The sequence below is a fragment of the Ambystoma mexicanum genome, unplaced genomic scaffold (assembly GCF_040938575.1).
Source record: "Ambystoma mexicanum isolate Mex_15411 unplaced genomic scaffold, UKY_AmexF1_1 Mex_scaf90, whole genome shotgun sequence".
Classification (NCBI taxonomy): domain Eukaryota; kingdom Metazoa; phylum Chordata; class Amphibia; order Caudata; family Ambystomatidae; genus Ambystoma; species Ambystoma mexicanum.
The window spans coordinates 856,471-876,463 of NW_027182511.1; the positions used below are offsets into that span (position 1 = coordinate 856,471).

The 19,993-nt window shown below is 51.9% G+C and overlaps 1 long non-coding RNA gene across 1 annotated transcript; it reads right to left on the reverse strand.

Moving 5' to 3' along the window:
• Positions 1–1,104: 1,104 nt before the first annotated feature.
• LOC138563339 (uncharacterized) lies at positions 1,105–18,811 on the reverse strand. The gene is made up of 2 exons (XR_011299354.1): positions 18,675–18,811; positions 1,105–1,621 (listed from the first exon to the last, which is right to left on the reverse strand). It is a non-coding gene; the product is annotated as an uncharacterized lncRNA (long non-coding RNA).
• Between the last annotated feature and the right edge of the window lie 1,182 nt (positions 18,812–19,993).

A 19,993-nucleotide genomic window follows, 5' to 3' on the forward strand; every position in this document is an offset into this window, starting at 1 on the left:
CCCTCTCGGATAGTACTGTGATTATTAGCTTGTTCCCTCTCGGATAGTACTGTGATTATTAGCTTGTGCCCTCTCGGATAGTCTTGTGATTATTAGAGTGTCCCTTTCGGATAGTATTGTGAGTATTAGCTTGTGCCCTCTCAGATAGTACTGTGATTATTAGCTTGTTCCTTTAGGATGTTGGCACTATCTCATTCACTCACACACACATACAGATATAAACTTGTGCTTGTGCACATGCATGTATACATATATCCAAACATGTATACTTAATTACATTTCTTTTCTTATCTGTAGCCCCGGTCTGGATTCTGCCTGCCACGAGGGCCATACAGCTCCAGTCCTGCATGTATCAGGAACCAAGAAGCAGAGAGCTTCCTGATTCGGGAGGGAATAGTGCAGTGGTGCCAGAGCGACTTCTTAAGGCCACCCAGTGAGACCTAAATGTGTGGGGGAGGTGCAGTAGAACTCCCTATGCACATTTAGGCCTACAGTTCCCTCGCCTGCTTCCTCAATCAGGTGTGCAAGGTTGGGAAAGCAAAATGCCCCCTCCACCACACCTTGCATGCACACAGGGAACTGAAACTGTCAAAGGAAAACCATATTTCACTTTGACAGTTAAAACCAGCCCAACCGGGCTTGCTCGGGTGGTTGCAGCAAAATGCCCCCCAGCCTTACAGGACCCATTGGGGATACTCACCCGGGAACTGAAACTGTTTCGCAGTTAAGCCAGCCCAGGAGTTTACACTCAGATGCAGCTGCAGGAGCAATCAGCGTTTTTACTAGTGGGTTTTGGCTGGCGCATAATAGCCGATGTTCGCGGGATAAATCGCCCATTGTGGAGGACCTGCCCCGGCGGCCACTACACAAAATAGTGAACTTTGTTGAGAGGTGTGTTTTGTAGGATGAGAATTTATTGCATCAACAAGACAAGTCCAAACATACTGCAGAATAGTGCAAGCGTTTACCTGGCCTCATCCAAATGCTGATCTTTTTAGTGCAATGAAAGCCAACCGGCTGCAGCATAAAATACATATTATGGATGGCTCTGCTTTTTCCCCAAAATAACATGGTTTTGTTGAGAAAAGAGAGAGTAACAGGAACAGGTGTCAATCATCTGCTTTATTTTGGCACAATTATGCCTTCATCATAGTGCGTAGGCAATCCATTTTCACACCCAATGACGATTTTCCTGGTGTCAGAGTTCGCTTTGTACTCGCATGGGTGGGTCCCAGAATTGCCTTTGATCTTGCAGGTCGTGACACTGAAAGGCGCATTACTCACTCTCAGGTTAGCGCTATTTTTGTAAGGTGTGCCGCCATTGCTGCACACTGATTGGATGGTTTTCTTGGGGGCGTGGACAAACGTATTGGTCTCTTTGCACTTTGTCTTCGGGGGGTCTTGGTTTGTCATACACCTTTTGTGCATCATTGCACCGCAGTAATTGTTTCCGTGGTTTGTCTTCGGATTGTCGTAATGCTGTCGCTGGAAAGTCTGAGGGCGACTCTCTCCAGCAGGGGGTTTGCAGTATGTTTGGGAGAAAGTGCCGGAGAACGCCCCCAGCAGGAGGAACACCAACAGTGTTGTTTCCAGAGCCATCTTTATGACCAATCAACTGGAGCTAAAGCAGAAGAGAAAGGACATTAGACAGCGATTGGAAATATGCTCTGCAACAATGATCATTAATTCATCAAAAAAACATTCTTTAACTTAATTTAGCAGAATAAGGGCACAGTTAATGTACTTACACATTTTGTAGACTAGAGCCACAGGTAATTGGTTGACACAGCCAGGACACTTACACTGTATATTGCATTTATAGACACTTGTAATATATCACAAAAAAATATTGTATTAATGAAGCTGCAGCTCAGCTCTGAGGAGCAGCACATAGAAGAGAAATGATTTTAAAGTACTGTTAATATTTCCAGTTACTACTAGGGTAACAGCGGTACTACTAACCAACTTGAGCGCACAAAACATGTTTTACCGCAAGAGAGACATCGCGAAGGACTCCCAGGCTAGAAAGGTAGAGTCACAAGGAACTGTAGATGGATAACTGTCATCAGCTGGGATATATCCCAGTGTGGGGTGCAAAGGAAAATCTCAAAGACTGAGAGCAAAGCTCAACTTATCGATGGTGCCAGCAGAACCCTGAGGTGAAATACACCCTTTTGATTGATTGATTGATTGATTGATTGATTGATTATTTATTATACACTTACACGCAGTGTTTCAAAGCGCAACTATGCATGGGAGGGGGAGACATAGGGATGACAAGACAAATGATCTTACTAGGCATGGTACATTCAGTTCATGCAGGTGAACAGAAAAAGAAGAGCTTAGGCGGGGCAATAGGGTCAAGTGCGCCCAGTCCCTTCAGAACATGGGTTAAGTGCAGAGAGATACCACTCTCATGGGTCGTAACCAAAGTGCAGTAGTGCTGTGGCAAGTGCAAGGCCCGGGGGCAAGTGCAGGAGACTGGCGAGGAAAGCTTGGGACTTGCGACACTCTGAAGGTGCACCAGGCAGCGAAACTGAGCAGAAGTAGAGGAGAGAGAGCGAGAGAGCAGAAAGAGGAGGTTATCAGGGGAGGGGGAGAGAGGAGGAGGAGGAGAAGAGGAAAGTCTTGAGGAGTTTCCAGAACTTAAGGTGATCTGGCTCAAGACGGAGATAGGTAGGGGGGCTGTTCCAGAGGAGGCACCTGCAGAGGATAAAGTTCTCACCCCCAAGTCTCTGCTTGGAGAAATGGCTCACCCGCAGTTGGAGGAAGATGAGCAGAGGGCTCGGGAAGGCGAGTATTTAGGAAGAGAAGGTTGCATATAGAGTGGCCCGGGCCCCAGAAAGCCTTGTGGACAATGCAAAGGGTCTTGAACTTAATCCTTGCAGCCATGGGGAGCCAGTGAAGGGATTTTAGCACCGGCGAGATGAGGTCCCTGGGCTTGAGGCCAAGGGTAAGTCTTGCAGTTCTGTTTCCGGATGAGTTGAAGAGGACGGAGAGTAGAAGAGGGCAGGTTGTGAAAGAGGCTGTAGCAATAGTCAAGCCTAGAGAGGACCAGGGCTCTAGAGATGGTGAGCTTCTGGGGGAAGGTGAGAAAAGGTAGAATACCTCTGAGAAGGTGCAGCTGGTAGCGATGTGAGACGAGAAGGAGAGAGTGGAGTCGAAGATGACCCCCAGGTTTTTTGCCTCGTTGGTAGGTGGAAGCGCAGGGCCAAGGGAGGCAGGAGCAGGGGTCCCGATGAGGACAATCTGTCTTACAGTCAGGTATGAGTGAGGAAGAGGCCAACGGTAGCCTGAAAGAGAGCTGCGTGTCACCCACGTAACGCTAAAAGTTGGATGTGAAGGTGTCTATCATATAGGCCAGGGAGCTGCATTGTTGCCATTGAAAAACAAGGGGGGGTAGGTTAGGTCCCTGGGGAACACTGCAAGTAGAGAGAGTGATAGGGAAGAGATAAAAGGCCCTAGTTCCACTTGGGATGGGCTGTCTGAGAGAAAGGAGAATTGCCACGCCAGGGCCTGATCAGTGATGCCCAGGATATCACAGAGGCGTGCGATGAGGGTGTTGTGGTTCACCGTATCGAAGGCAAGGGAGAGGTCAAGTAGAATGAGGACAGAGGGACAGTTAAAATCAAGATTTGAGATCAGCTCTTCACGTGTGTTCAGAAGAGCAGTTCCTGTGCCTCTGGATGCTCTAAAGCCAAACTGGTGGTCATAGAAGACAGCCAACAGATTCCGTGTGGAGGGTAAACTGGGAAATAGCCAACTTCTCTAGGAGTTTGCCCAGAAAAGGAGTGATAGAGATCGGGCTATAGTTGGCCGGAATGGAAGGGTCAGCAGAAGGCTTTTTGAGGAGAGGGTGCACAAGGGAGTGCTTAAGAGCAGTGGGGAAAACTCCATTGGGGAAGGAGGGGTTGCAGAGGTCGGCTAAGGCTGGGGCGAGAGAGTCAATGTTGTCCTTGGTGGTTTTGGAGGAACAGGAGTCCCACCTGCTTGGAAGAGGCTTTCGTAGACAAGACTTGTCTAGTGACCTCCTCAGGTGTGATAAGAGTGAGAGAAGAGAGAAGGGGGGGGGTTGAGATGGCCAAGGGTGGTACAAGAGATGTTACTGCATGAGGTGGTGAGGAAGAGAGTGAGGATAGGATATCCTGTGTTTTTGAGTTGAAGTGTGCAGCCAGGGCCGAGCAAAGGGCCTAGGTGGGTGAAATGGTGGAGGAGACTGCAGCAGGGTTGGCTGATTCCTTACAGACTTTGAAAGGTTCATCCATTTTATTGGATGCCACAGAGATGCGGGCTTGAATAAAGAATCTTTTCATGGAAGCCTTTGGATGGGGCGGCAGGCCAGTATGTCAGAGGATGCCCCCGGGAATCCCATTTCTATTCGGCTGCCCTGCACTTGCGTTTAAGGGCAGCCAGTTCGGAGTCATACCAAACGTCGCACTTTTGGTAGGGTTCAGTCATACCCTCATGACAGGGACAAGAATATTAAGAGTTTTGGAAACTGAGGGGTTAAAGTGAGAGAGGGGTGTGTCAGGGTGGAAGTCAGCCACAGGAGTGGAATGTGCAGAGTAGGTGGAGGCAAAGGCAGCTACTGACACTCTTTTCATGGGTCAGATGACCTTGAAGGCAGGAGACATAGTGCTGGGCTTACCGATGCGAGAGGTGAGGAGAGCTTCAAGTGAGAAGAGAGGAGAGCGTGATCAGTACAGGAGAGTGAAGTAGTGAGAGGGATAGATAGAGGAATTTCAGTTGAGATGAGAGCATCCAAGGTGTGGCCAGTGCTGTGCTTTGGCAGTGAGGGTAAGATGGAAAGAGAGAGAGAGAGTCGCAAAGGTTGCAGAAAGGTCCTGAAGAATCAGGTGAGTTGGGATGGATGTTCAGATCACCCAGTAGGAGGAGTCGAGAAGAGGAAGAAAGGAGGGAGGAGGTCAGGTCAGACCATTCTGAGAGGAAGAGGGAGGGCTGACCAGGTGGGTTATAGAAGGTAGCCAGCAGGAGTGAGGAGTTAGGAGAGAGGGAGAGCCTGCAGACCAGGCACTCAAAGGATGTGTAGGTCTGCATGGGAATGACAGACACAGGGATCCATTCCCAAAAGATCAGTGCTACTCCCCCACCTGGTGTGTTTAGTCTAGGCAGAGAGAGTATCTTGTAACCTTCTGGGAGAAGTGTGTCAAAACTCCTTGGACCAGGTTTCAGTGAGGGCAAGAACATCAGGATCCAGGAGGTCAAGGAGGTTGCAGATGTCAGAGGAGTGTTTGACAGCTGAGCAAGTGTTAAGTGTGGCAATGTGGAGCAGATTGCCATCGGTGAAAGGCTTACGGATGGGAGCAGGTTACAGTGGTCCCCTCACCCGCATAAGTGACAAGAGTGTCTGAGGGACAGAGGTAGAAGGGGGCAGAGTAGTCAATGCCGGCAAGGGAGCCAGGACCATAGTGATTGAGAAGGGAGCCAGTGCAGTAGGGGCCGCAGGGGGCAAGGGAGCCCCAGATACTGTGTTAGTGGGTGGCAGGTTCACCAAGGAGGAGGAGGCTGATGGGGTTGTCAATGTGTGGGGTGGCAGCAAGGATACCGCGGCGTAGGTTGAAAGGTGGTTATAAGGCGGCAAGGGGGCCATGGTGGGCACAGCTGGCAAGGGGGTCAGGGCTGCGGGAGGAACTGGTGCAGAAGGCAGAGGGAGGGTGAAAAGGCAGGGGAGGAGCCTATCAAAGAGTAGAAGGTTGGGCTGAGGACACCGTACAATGACGGTACCATTGCGGTAGACATTAATGATGACCCTGGAGGTGGAGAGGGCAATTGATGGGTGAGGAAGACAAGAGCGTTCATATGGAGAGTCCATAGGTCGGGTGAGGGAACAATAAAGTGTATGTCGGTGAGAGTCTCTCTGGCAGAGGCAGAGACATGGGTGCCTGCAATCGAAGGAATGGGTTAGAGCCCAGTATGTCCTTCTTGAGTTTCTTCCTGGCGGACCTGGTCAGGGGAGGAGGATAAGAGATAGAGAAGCAGTTAGAGAAGATAGGCGAGATAGAGAGCACCATAGTGAACTGCAAAGAGTAAGGTGCACTTAACCAGGCTGAGGTTACAGAGGTGCGGGGAGAGCTGTAGGTAGAGGTGGGGAGAGACAGGGCACAAGACTGAGGAGGGCGGAAGGGAGTAACAGAACAGAGTGTCAATGGGAACTGAGGGGGGTGGAGGAACAAGCAGACTGGACATACTCATGAAGCAGGTTATGCACACTGCTACATTACACATTTTAAAACAGCAGCAGGACATCAATATGTGCACACAGCCAAAATATGATTTTTTTGTGGGTCAACAGGTATATAAGCAGGTTAGTACTGGGGTGTGGCAGTAGGGTGAAGTCCAAGATACAACAGTAAGAGGAAAATGTTTTCAGAGGATAGTTAATAAGGTTTTTGGGAGAGACTCAATGTTCAGAAGATGGTGCAGGCAGCATAGAAACAGGTCCTCACTTACGTCATTGCTGAACGGGTGGGGGGGAGGGTCACATAGCCCAGGAGTGCCAGTATAGGGAACCCCACCTCCAGGTGCATCATGAGGGGTTGGGAAAGAGGGAGGCCACAAAGCTCAGCCAGGACCAGACAGGAGAAGACAGGGCCGTAGCTGTGGGCCTTTGAAAAGGGGGCCAGCTAAAGCCTGCCGGTCCCGGATAGGCCAAATTAAGGAAGAACGAGCCTGTCAAGAAGAGGGAGGTGAGTGAGGATGACGTCCGGGGGCCTTCTCAAAATGAGAAGAAGGCGGCCATCTTCAAAATGCTGCGTAGTGCCAGGAAAACAAGGAGCCATGTGAAAGTTGCACACATAGCCACAATGCAGACTGCCTCAGAATGATGGTAGGCAGTATAATACGCAGCTCAATCCCACACGGTTGTTGGTGAATTTAGATGAGCATTTAAGAATTAAAAGCACTCTTTCATAGCAACGCTATTTGTGATCTAAAATGAAAATCCTACCACAAGTGCTATTTTCATAATAAGCTGCAAGGATTTCAAGCTCCACGATTTATGCCGCTTCCAGGTGATGCGACAAGGGCTGGCAGTTAGGAGGTCCCCATCTTCGAACTCTTAGTGCTGGTGAAGATCTGAGGCTGGTTGATGGTTGTTCATCTGCAATGTTATTTTGTGTCAGGCACCCCCTTCAGTAGCATCCCTCTTCCACCCCTGTACGATCCTCATGGAACAATAATGCAGGAGGTGGGGATGGGAAAGAAGACAGAAGAATACACAGTAGGGTGTATTCACAACATATATGGGAAGCTCGCTCAGCATCCCTTCACCCCCACAACAGCACATCAATATCACGCCTCCTCCCACACCACCTTATGTGTATGCCCCTCAATCAAAACACACAATTCATGCATACTTCCACTGTCCCCATCTACCTACACTTGTGTCTAATGCCTAGAAACAATGAGCTTGCCCCGTAGAGACCGAGAGTGAAGTCTGAATGCAGTAGATGGAGAAACACAGGAAGAAGCTGTAGACCGGGAAGACAGTGGAATGAAGCTGCCGTCTGAAGGAGCTGCCAAAAACCCAGCTGACCACGAGAAGCAGAAGAGAACCCAAGAGAGTGGAAGGCTTGAGATGCCTCGTGGAGCGAAGCCGTGCAGCCCGACTAAATAAAGGAGAAGCAGGAATGCCGCAGACAGTGCAAGGAGAGACGGGGGATTGGAAGGATGCACAGAGATTCGGAGGAGCTTGAGGAACATGCCACACAGCAGGAAACCGAAAACAAGGTACAGGTGCTGCCGTGGTCCATGAGGGGGGCAGGGAACCGAACCAGGGGAACCTAAGGAGGGTCGAGAACCCAATACGAGTGGAAGTTGATAATGCAGGGGTCAAGGAACCCAAGAGATACAAAGAGACATACAGCATCAGTAAACACTTTTCAGGAGAGTAAACCAAGTGTCCTGGAAGACCAGCAAACAGGGATCTGGGACCCAAGTGAATCTCAGAAGCAAAGCTGGTTAAGAGACACAAAAGCAATATAAGGGAAAAGAAAAGCTGGATCTAACTGTATAACATATCCTACGTGGAACAGTACCTGGCTGGAGAGTACACCAAGTCTGTTCTGTTTGACAGAGCAACACACCAGGGTCTGGGACCCATATGAAAGTGGACAAGGCCCGCAAAGGCAGGGCACAAGAGTTATGGACCCATACAAGAGGAAGAGACACTTTCAAGCGTATGTGGCCAAAAGCATGTCAGGGAGAGCCCGAGGGGATAAAAAGAGGTCTGGGACCCACACAGGAGAGAAAGGAATGACAGAACAAGTCGAGGAGATCCTGAGACAGCCCTGAGGGATCTGAGACCCATGTGAAAGAGTCTGAGAGAACACTAGACAGCGCCGAGGGATCGGAGACCAATGTGAAAGAGTCGAGGAGAACCCGAGAGAGAGAACAAGTTGAGGGGGAACCAGTGACAGCCCAGAGGGATCTGGGACCCATGTGGAAGAGTAGAAGAGGCTGAAAACAAGGGTTGAGAACCCATTTCAAAAGGACGAGATATTTGCTAGAGTTCTGAATTCTACAGTCAAGTCCGACAGGATAGTGTACCAGCCTTGGCTCTACAGTTTGAGGAAGAAACAAGGGGGAGGAGACCCCCCCTTTCATAATTGGGAACTGGGTCACTGATCTTTATAGGGCTGTGACCAGAGAGCGAGAGAAGCCTCATTCTGCATCAAGAAGAGGCCCACTTTTTTCTCAGTTAGTTTAGTGTAAGGGATGGAAATAGGTTTAGACGCAGGACGGTGGGCATTATACTTTTACGGACTTCCTAACAGAGTCTTTAGGGTTTTTGTGGAGGTAGGGCAACCACTCATAGAAATAGGGCAAGATAGGTTTTTCCTTTTATTTAATTTTATAATAAAGCCTTTGCCAACAAGCATGCCACCACTGTGTCAGACTCATACTTCTCCACCCTTGCAATAGAAATAGCACATTTTGAGTTTTGGGTCCTAGGTGGAACGCCAATAGGCCGAAACATTTGGTATATACACACACACAGGTGGAGTGTGGTATGCAAGGGTAGACACATAGCTTGCAATCGTTGTTTGCCTATGTGTGCACTCAATCCATTCTCGTGGCAATGCCAAGGCATGAGTACCCAGAGCACACCTGCAGGTGTCACTTTGATTTCATGCGATCCTATGGGATTTGGAGGAGAAAACTGGGAATTGAACTACTAACCTTGAGAGTGAGTTGCAGCATTCTCACTGACAAGCTCGCTAACAGTACACACACACGCACGCGTACGCACACATGCCCGCCTAGTGGCTGTGGGGGAGATGAGTTTCACACAAAGAGTCTCTGCAGTGACCTGCACACATATTGCATGTGTAATGGGCAAATGTACCGGGAGGATAGCTCAGTGGCAACCTGCTCGCCTTTGAAACAAGAAGACACGAAGCACCACAGGTTTGATACCCGGGTATTAAGCACATTATAAATATGCAACTAAGAGACATATTCCTGTAACAGTGCCGCGATGCCCACAGGAAATAAATAAATGTGTGCGGGGGATCTTGCACGTGGAAGTGAGGGCGAAGGCAGGGCACATTCCAGAAAGGGAGAAAGTGGAAAGTAAGGGAAGAAAACTGAACAAAGAGAAGGAAACAGCAGATATACACGGCAGGATGACCCGGGCAGCATCTGCGGCAGAGCAGAGAGAGAGAGAGCCAGCAAATTCCATAGCGGGTAAAGCAGAGTAAAAGATCCTGGTGCCCTGCATCAGCCTGCAGCCAGGCACTGCAGATACAATTGCGTCTAGTGTGCGGGAGAACAGTGGCAGACATGATGTCCACGTTCCTGGTGCACAACACCACATTCACCATAGTGACGTGGTGTCCCTGACATCACCATAGCAACGTGTCCCAGACATATGGGCAGAGGGAGACGAGTAAAAGATTATAACTAAAGCAATAAAACAGGGAGCCTGTAGCATGCCATGGCAGAGCTTGCAGCAGAAAGTCCAGGAGGCTGATGATGGAAACCCTGACTATTCATGAACAGGGGAAGACACAAGTGTCTCCACGATTAGAGAGAAGGTCGGACTCTGAATTGATTGGGAAAAGGAATAAGCAAAGCTTTAGAGCAGGGTCCTACATCTCATCTTTAACAAAGTGTCCACAATGAGAGTATGACTCCAGCAAGTAAGGGGATATCAGATCAGAAAAAGGAATAACTCAGCAGGGAGGCAGTCAAGACCCCGAGACTGGCCTAATGTGAGACTGACCTAATGTGAGACTGGCCTAATGTGAGACTGGCCTAATGTGAGACTGGCCTAATGTGAGACTGCTCACAGCTTTCTTAATTCTGTTGAATAGTAACAGTTACTTCAAGACACGGCAGGTGGAGAGATGTGGATGTGGAGAATCGCTTTAGAGCGATAATCAGAATAGGAGGGGGGGGGGCTCTGGAACTCAAGGATTTCGATAAAAACATACAGAAGACCTGAGAAGTAACAGAACTAGAAGGCAAGAGCTTCCCGTCTGGATTCAAAATTGATATTCTATTTATCGGTCACTTGTTAGCGGTTATACAATAAGCACAACTGTTTCAAAGCGCCCATGGGGCAGCACCCCAGGGGGAGGTGGACAAAGAATTACAGCAAAGGTAAGTCATTGAATTAATGGTGCAATGTGTCCCGATTTGCCTGAAACTAAACGCAACTACTTCATGTCATTTCCCGACCCCCATGTAGCTCCAAGAAGCAGATGCGTTCATTCTTCAACAAACACCTATCGAGTGCAAGATACGGCGAGGCCAGGGCACTAATACTGGACTAGAGCGCTGCTAATCCGCCATGACTCAGCTTAGAGGGGCGGGCGGGGGGCGGTTTGGGGGCGTGAATGAAACTGTATGGACATGCACACACTGCTATTTGGGGGAGGAAGTGGCAGGACTTTTAACGTCTCCTCCCCCGCCCACCGTTGATGCGGGACAGTGACGTTTCGAGGAGGGGGGGGCTAAGTAAAGGAGTCGCTGGACACACCCTAACGTAACCATTGTATAAGAAGTGGGGGAGAACAGGAGCGTCTGCAATACACGACGACCGAAAACTGCGTGCACTGACGCGAAGCAAGACTTCAACACCCAGAATGCACCGGCCCTTCCATGCAATCCCAGTCAAAAGGCAACCAGCGCGCTTCCCCCAATGGATCCCAAAGCACCATTCGGCTCGCACAAGAGCGGCACCTACCCGGTGACCCTACCCCTTCTTCCCGCGACCAGACCCTGCTCTGCCCCGCACGGGCCACCCACAGCACCCACAACCTCCCCTCCCCCATCCAGCAACAAGAGCAACCTGGTGCAAGCACTTCTATGAACATTGCCCCGAGCATAAGGTTCCCTTCCCGACATTCGCTATAAATCCCCATTGCATTCTGGTATCTGTGGTCCCAAGGGGGAAGGGCAAGCATGGTGCTGGAACGCGCACAACGAGGGGCCACTGGTCTGCAGCAACATCTGTCCTGGGAGGATGGGGGGAGGGGCAGTCTCCCCAGGGCAACACCTGTAAGCCTCCCACGGTGGAGGCCACCTGCACAACACCCAAAGGCCACGTTGTCTCAGCGGGCACGCGCCTGCAGTACTCTGCCCATTGCCATCCCCTTACACAACACCCAACGCACCCACCCGCGCCACCAAACATGGGAGCTCCCCGCACCGCGTTTGAACCCATCAATAAGCCACGCACGAGGAAACCCTCTCCCCAACTGGGGCCAGAGGCTAAGCACAGGAACCCCTTAAGCACTGCTGCCACAGTAGCGGCCGCAAATACTGATCAAGACCCCCCCACCCACAATCCCTTTCAGCGGACCATCGCTATGCCAACCCATCCCATGTTGCCCTCAATCTGAAATGAGCATCTCTGCGAGTGATGCGACCCCCCCAAACCCCCTCCACAGCGGTACCCCGGCCTCTAGTGGAACACACGCCATGCGAACTGAACCCGGACTCAGCCTGGGTCCTCACTGCACCATATGACAAGAGTTAGGACACACCCTAGTGTTCATCTTTAACCACACAAAGATGAAGCGCCGTCTGCAGCATGCACTCAACAGACTGAGCTAGGATACGGCCTTTACATTGCAACTATAGGTATATGCTTACCAACAAGGCCACAGAACCAATCACTAAATAGTAGGTGGGAGCGTGGCTTTATTGGAAAGCTGGGCAACTTCTCCAATAGTTGCAGTTGATAATGGAGAGGGGCCGGGGGGCATGGTTGGGGCGTCCAACTATTTACTGGGTAGATAATTCAATTGCAATGCTTTTGCCATGGAAGCAGGACACGGCCAGGGGGGCTCAGCCCTTCGCCCCATGCCCCAGAATGATTCGTTCAGTACCACAGGTGTGCAATGATGGCAAGTAAAACATGTACAGCGCTTAGAAACGTGCGGCATCTAGGCGATATACACACGGTATGAAGTCACCAAATGATTCTTCTCGGTACGTTTAACAGATGCACGGCTCTGTTGCTTCCGTTGGGTGGAGGATGGGAGACATCTCGGTGTGTTTGTGCGTGGTTGCATGGCCTATGCATTTATTTGTGTGGCAGAAAGGAGCGTTTGAACTCAAGAGTTGCGGGGATCATTAATGTACAGTACAACACCTGGACATAGCAGAACCAAACACGCGAGCCCTGCAGACCCTCAACTGTGACAAGTAACACACGGTAGCCCCCGCCAACCAATGGGAGGCCGCCACGCGCATGGCACAGACCCTGGCACTCTGCCATGGTCACCCGAATGCATGGCCACACACGGCTGTGGCACTGCCCCTTACTCAGTCTAAGGGACGACCATCCCTCGCCTACCGGCCGCAAGCCCCCCTGAGCGGCACCCACCCATCACCTGCCCACACGGCGCAAAGTCTGATCCGTGCCCCACTACCCCAACTCCCGCAGACACTCCCCTCACCCTTCCACCCCACAAGTGATTGCTGGCATTCAAACGGCCTCACACATGGCGCCTAGGCCCATATTCCCACGGACCCACGTGTTCCCTCCCTCGGACCCCTTATCCACACAAGCGGCCTCTGGCCCGCATGCCCCCAAATTGCCAAAACTCTCTGCCTGCACTCATGCAACCGCCCATCCCCATCACCATCTTCCCCGCAGAGCCACCTCACCTCACCTCACCTCACCTCACCCCACCTTGCTGCTTCTAGGCCTCACGCGCGCTGGTGTTGTGTACTGGGTACACATGTTGCGCATGCGCGAGGCTCATGGAGCTCGCGCATGCGCGGTTGAAAAATAAAGGCGGTGCCCGGCAGTTGCAGCCGGAGACCGGAGCCATCGCACGTCTCCGGCGTGTGTCCTTGGTGCGTTTGTGCTTGAGTGCATGAGCGCGTGTGACATGACTCGCGGATCACCCGCGAATACCTAAAACTGGCGACGAGGCGGGATACGAACCACGACCTCGTTCCAACAACATCGCAGGAACGAAGCGCGAAGCAGTCGCGGACCGCTTGAAATAGCCGGCGGCCATTTTGAGCGCTCGAGTGAAGTCATCCAGTGGTTGCGGCCCGTTCTGGGTGCTCGTGCGCCATCTGTGAGTCACCAGCAACCAAGAAAAAAAAAATTTTTGGACACTTCACAGCCCAGCTGGAGCAGGGCTGTGAGAAAAGAAGAGACAAAGGTGGACAGAGAAGATCTTTGTCATAGCCGGGAGTCGGATTACCCATTTTTTTTTTGTCAAGACTTAACTGTGAGTACTCAGGAGGATGGGTGATGAATCAGGAGAAGAGGGTGCCGCCGCCCCAGGATCACGCAGAGTACGCACCACCCTAGCGCCCATGCCCGAGTTTGACACCACAGGCCCACCATCAAAACTCGGCCCCAAATGGCTCACGTGGGTTAAAAGACTGGAAATGATGTTCAGGGCCTCAGGGGAAACAGAGGATGAGGCAAAGATTGCCATCATGATGTACTCGGCAGGCACGGAGGTCCAGAAGATATACGACTCCCTTGAAATTCCAGTGGCAACATATGACGCAGTTAAGCAAGCGTTAAGGGATCACTTCCTACCACTAGCGAATGTCGATTTTGACAGATTTGTCATGGGGGCTGAAAGACAACGCAGCGAAGAATCGCTAGACCAGTTCTGTGCCCGTCTGAGACGCCTAGCGAGCTCCTGCAGGTGGGCCGATGAGGAGGAAATGGTCAGAAACCAACTACTGCAGGGATGCTGCTCTGGCAAACTCAGGAGGCAAGTCCTCAGAGAACCGGGACTAACCCTCCGGCAGATCCTAGACATGGGAAGGGCGCATGAACTGGCGGAGGCCAGAGGATCAAAGATGGACGCAGCCAGCGTCCCCAAAGGGGAGGAAGAGGCACTCGCTGTCAGGCGCTTCACGCCGGGAAAGGCCAGATGGACACCGAGGGCGGAGGAAAAGACCACGAAATCGAGCTCTTCTCCATCTTGCTCAGACTGTGGGTATGATCTCCCTCACAGGGGTGAGTGCCCAGCCAAGTCGAGGACATGTGGCAGATGTGGGGCCCCCGGACACTATGCCAGGATGTGTAGGGCCACTATGCCCGTGGCAGCCAACAGGGGACCAGAGAGGATCACAAGGTATGGTGCCCGCAATGTGAAGGGCATTTCTTCTCTGGAACAAGAGGTACAGGACATGAACATCGCCGAAGAAGAAGAAGAGGAAGAAGAAGGTGAAATTTTCTGTATCTCCAGCATAGCAAGTGGCCCCGGAACTCGACGTAAACCCACATGCACCGTGAATATTGGAGAAGTCCCCACTCCAGTTCTCATCGATACGGGGGCATCGGTGTGTGTGCTCGCAGACAGACACTATAAAGCCCTAGCGGGCCCGCCGAAACTCTCTCAATCAAGAGCCCAAATATATGCATTTGGCGAGGACGCCCCCCTACCTATCCAAGGAGTGTTCATAGCCCCGGTATCCCACGGCGGGAGCAGCATCAAGGCGAGATTTTTCGTCACGAGTGTAAGTCCGCATTCATTGCTGAGCTGTGCAGCCTCGGAGGCGCTTAACTTGGTGCACTTCACTTTCGCTGTATACCTGTCAGATCTGAACGGTCTACTGGCACGTTTTAATGGTCTCTTCAGAGGGATAGGGAAACTAAAGGCTGATCCTGTGCGGCTCCACATCGACAAGTCGGTCAGACCGACGGCGCTAAAACACCGCCGCATTCCTTTCCACCTGAGGGCCCAGGTGGAAAAGGAACTTCAACTCCTAATTGAACGAGACATTATCGAGAAGGTCGAAGGGCCGACGCCCTGGGTTTCCCCGATTGTTGTCGCCCCAAAGCCCAAGCAACCGGAGGCGGTGCGCATTTGTGTTGACATGCGACTGCCCAATTTGGCCATAAAAAGGGAGCGTCACATCACACCAACTCTGGACGACATCGTGGGAGAGCTCCAAGGAGCTAGAGTCTTCTCTAAGTTGGACTTAAGAGCCGGGTACCACCAGCTGGAGCTCCACCCGGAGTCCAGATATATAACGACCTTCACTACCCATGAAGGACTATATCAATACAAGAGGCTCAGCTTCGGGATATCCTCCGCGGCGGAGGTATTTCAAAATTCCATCAGAGGGGCTCTGTCAGGCTTGAAAGGAGTCATAAACATGTCGGATGACATTCTTGTATTCGCCAGGTCGGAAGCGGAACACATCAAGCGCCTGGAGGACACCTTTCGCAGACTACACGACCTTGGGCTAACGCTGCACCAGGAGAAGTGCGAGTTCATGAGGGACAGTCTGGAGTTCTTTGGATTCGTTTTTCACGCAGGGGGCATATCCCCCGATCCGAAGAAAGTAAAGGACATCAGGGAGGCTTCGTCACCCACGTCCCCGGCGGAAGTTCGCAGTTTTTTAGGCATGGTGACGTATTGCGGACGGTTCATTCGTGACTTGGCCTCCATCTCTGAACCGCTGCGAGCCCTCACCAGGAAGGACGTGGCATGGGCATGGACTGGAAAAGAGCAGAGGGCATTCACAGCCATCAAAGAAGCCCTGTCCGAACTTGACACTATGGCATACTTTAACCCAACCCGGGAATCGGAGATAGTGGTGGATGCCAGTCCCGTAGGGCTGGGAGCCGTTCTTCTGCAGGCAGATCAACAGGGAGCGATGAGGCCCATCGCGTATGCCAGCAAGGCACTAACCAGCACCGAGAGGAGGTATTCCCAGATTGAACGTGAAGCTCTCGCAATATTATGGGGCTGCAAGCATTTCCGGATATACATCCTGGGGAAGCCGGTCGTTGTTGTAACGGACCACAAGCCACTGCTGCCCATCCTGGCAGGTGCGTCATCCAAACCACCACCGAGGATAGAGAGATGGATGTTATCCCTCATGGAATACGGAGTGAAGCTGGTATACCGCCCAGGGACCCAAAACCCTGCTGACTACCTGTCCCGCCACCCCTGTTCAGGGCGGTCAGGGGAGACCACGGAAGTTGCGAGTTGTGCGGACTCCATTCATTTAGTTGTCGAATCGGCACTGCCCATGGCACTATCAAGGGATGTAATTGCCAACGAGTCCAACTCTGACGAGGCATTTCTGAGGGTGAAGGAAGCAGTAACATCAGGCGCATGGAAGGACCTTCTCCTGAACAATGCCAGGAGAAATGCAGAGGTGCAGAAGGACCTGCAGGCCTTGTGGAGCGCACGTCATGATCTGTCCGTAACGACTGACGGACTGCTGTTGAGAGGACACAGGATCGTGATACCCAGATCCCTCACGGCGAAGGTCCTTCAGTTGGCTCACAATGGGCACCAGGGGATGACCAGGATGAAGGCACGTCTCCGACTGAAGGTCTGGTTCCCGGACTTAGAGAAAAGAGTTGAAGAGTTTGTGAGGGCGTGCATCCCATGCCAGGCCACCAGCCCAGCGGACAGAGGGCCGCCAGTGCAATCCATGGCAAGAAGTGAACTACCCTGGGGGACGGTCCATGCTGACTTCGGCTCCACCGGTCGAGGACTGTACTTCCTGGTTGTAACCGACCAGTGGTCCCGTTATCCTGAAGTAGAACTAGTCGAATCCACGGCCAGCGATCATACCATCACAGCGTTGGACAAGATCTTCGCCACCCATGGCTTTCCCGTGGAATTGTGTTCGGACAATGGGTCGCCCTTCCAGGGGCAAGTGTTTGCCCGATACTGTGAAGACAAGGGGATAAAACACAGGAAAGTCACCCCGTTGTGGCCAAGGGCCAACGGCGAGGTAGAGCGCTTCATGCGCACCTTAAATAAGATCTTTCGCATTTCCGAAAATGGAGGGGAAGACCTCCGGAGGAACCTGTTTGAATTTCTCCGGGAGTATCGGACAACCCCACACCGATCCACGGGAGTTGCCCCGGCGGAAGCACTCTTTAGAAGAATACCGCGAGGGCTCATACCCGAGACCGAAGGGCGGGAACCAGGCGTGATAAACAACGAGCAGGTGCAATTGGAGAGAGTGGCCAGGAATGAGAGAGAAACGACACGGACACGGCTACCCGAGAAACAAATAGCAGTGGGGGACACTGTCTTAGTACGAAACCGAAGGTCGGAGGGCAAGTTATCAACAACCTATGAGACTGCGGACCATGCTCCGGCACTAGAGAGTGGGTCAGGACAGGCAGAGGGCCCTCCAATAGCCGACATGCAGCCGGCGGAAGTACCCGAGGAGACGGCGCCACGATACCCGAGCAGGGCAGGGCGAAGGCTACCACTGAGGTTCAGAGACTTCATTATGGACCCAGCTCCCTAGACGGGACGGCGTGGACATGTCCTGTTCCTGATGACAAGCAAGTTTGGTGTTAATGTTTTGTTCATGTGTTTAACTGTTTTGTTTCTGGGGAAAGAGGAGGAGTGTTGTGTACTGGGTACACATGTTGCGCATGCGCGAGGCTCATGGAGCTCGCGCATGCGCGGTTGAAAAATAAAGGCGGTGCCCGGCAGTTGCAGCCGGAGACCGGAGCCATCGCACGTCTCCGGCGTGTGTCCTTGGTGCGTTTGTGCTTGAGTGCATGAGCGCGTGTGACATGACTCGCGGATCACCCGCGAATACCTAAAAGCTGGGTCCGGTACCTGAATCCCGTGTCCTCACAGCCAGTCCTGGAAAATAGAGGGGGGGGGGGGTTGCCTTATAAAGAACCTTTTATTGGGATGGGCCGACCTTCCGTCACCACCCTGCCCTTTTCTCACCTTGGGGTTCCTCCCCCTCCCCCAGTCTGCGTGGGATTCCCCATCTGCTGCTAGCCAAGGGCGAATGGGGGAAGAGGGGGCTGCAGGGGGGCTGCTGTGTGATGGACTATTGCAGCGCCCCCTCCCACCCCCCCTCCGACTCCCCCCAGGCCTCCCCTGGCGCCGGAATCACTGGCAGAGCTCAGGCAGCAAAGCTGCTGTGACACAAGTAATGGAAAGAGGATTAGACCACAGGCGATTCTCTTTGCCTTTCTTTCTTTCTTTCTTTCTTTCTTTCTTTCTTTCTTTCTTTCTTTCTTTCTTTCTTTCTTTCTTTCTTTCTTTCTGAGATTCAGAGAACAGCAACTAGAATTCAAATAGTTAAGAGGTAGAGTGTTATATTCAGACAACGATATTTAAGTTTTCAAAAGCATTATTAACTGGGCGCTCTAGGGAACTGGTGTGGGGGTCTTTTTACAGAAAACAAGTGCCTCGGGCGAGGGGGTGCGTATTCACCTCAGCGCAGAATACGTGTGAGGACAGTGAGTCACATTTCACAGCCTGGTGAGGGCAGCCAGGCTACCAAACCTCTGCCACGTGGGTCATGTACAAAGAGCCCCTATTAGTGCCAGCTATGGCGTTATCCTGATTAGCAGAAATTACGGGCCAGACCCACCCCCGGCAGTTCCGTGTCATCAAATCAAAGCCATATCGACGGTGGCAAATGTCCGGCAAATAAGGCAAAGCCCCCCCCCCCGCGCCATAGATGCATGCACTCATTACATAGACCCGTTAGTATCTAACCACACAAAAGCGCCCCCAGCGTCAGATAGCCGGGACCAGCTGCCGGGGACCCCTCATCAACCCGAGGCCAGGCGAGACCCCCTAAGTCCTAAGAACCCTGCACACGCATTTACTGTTTACAATATGGAGGGCTAACTCTCCATGTATGATGTCTCTGTAACATGGCTCTTAATAGCCATCTCGATGCCCGCAGTGGCGGAAATGGAAAAAATGTGGTGGGGGAGGAGTTTGGTGGAGCGGTGCCCGAGGGGTCGTGGTCTAGAGGGGACGGGGCTCTAGTGGACATCCAGCAATGCCCCTCCGCTCCCCGCGCGCCCCTTTAGGAGCCCTCCTCCTCCTTCTTCTTGCTGATAGATTTTTATCCATCAGCTGTGATTTTTGGATCCCGAGGCTTCAGCCTCATTACTCCATCTTCTCGGGGTGAGTATGTAGTGGTGGGTTTGTATTCTTCTTGGTCCGTGTGGTCTTGTCACAGTAGAGCTGGTTTCACAGGGTCTTCGCAGTGATGGGGCCCCTTTAGGAGCCTCACACGGTCTTCATATAGAGCAGTCTTCTATGCGCATTAAAACATGCCATGTGGGCATGTTTTAATGAATAGTTTTACCAGCCAGAGCGAGCTAATTGAATGGGTTCAAATCCCAGCTTCACAGCCGATTAGTAAATCTTGTGACATTGGGCACAACGTTTTCTTTTACTGCGCCCCATCTGCCAAAATGCGGAGTCGGTAGAAGCGACTTTGAAAACACACCAGTCCTAGTGGAAATGCAAACCAATCGAATGCTCATCACACACTGTTTAGCTTCTTGTAATGCAGCCTCCCACGATGCACCTGAGAATCAGAGGCTGACTTAACTCCTTGTTGCGTCCGGTGATGACCACACATATGCAAATTATGGCAGATCTTTCACTGTTTCAGTTCAGACCCGCCCTGCATCCCATTGAGTGTCCAGAGGGGAGGCTCATGTGAGGCGGGTGCATTTAATACGAAAAGGGCGCCTGCGGCGCCTTCTCCCAGCTTGGGGAGCCTTTGA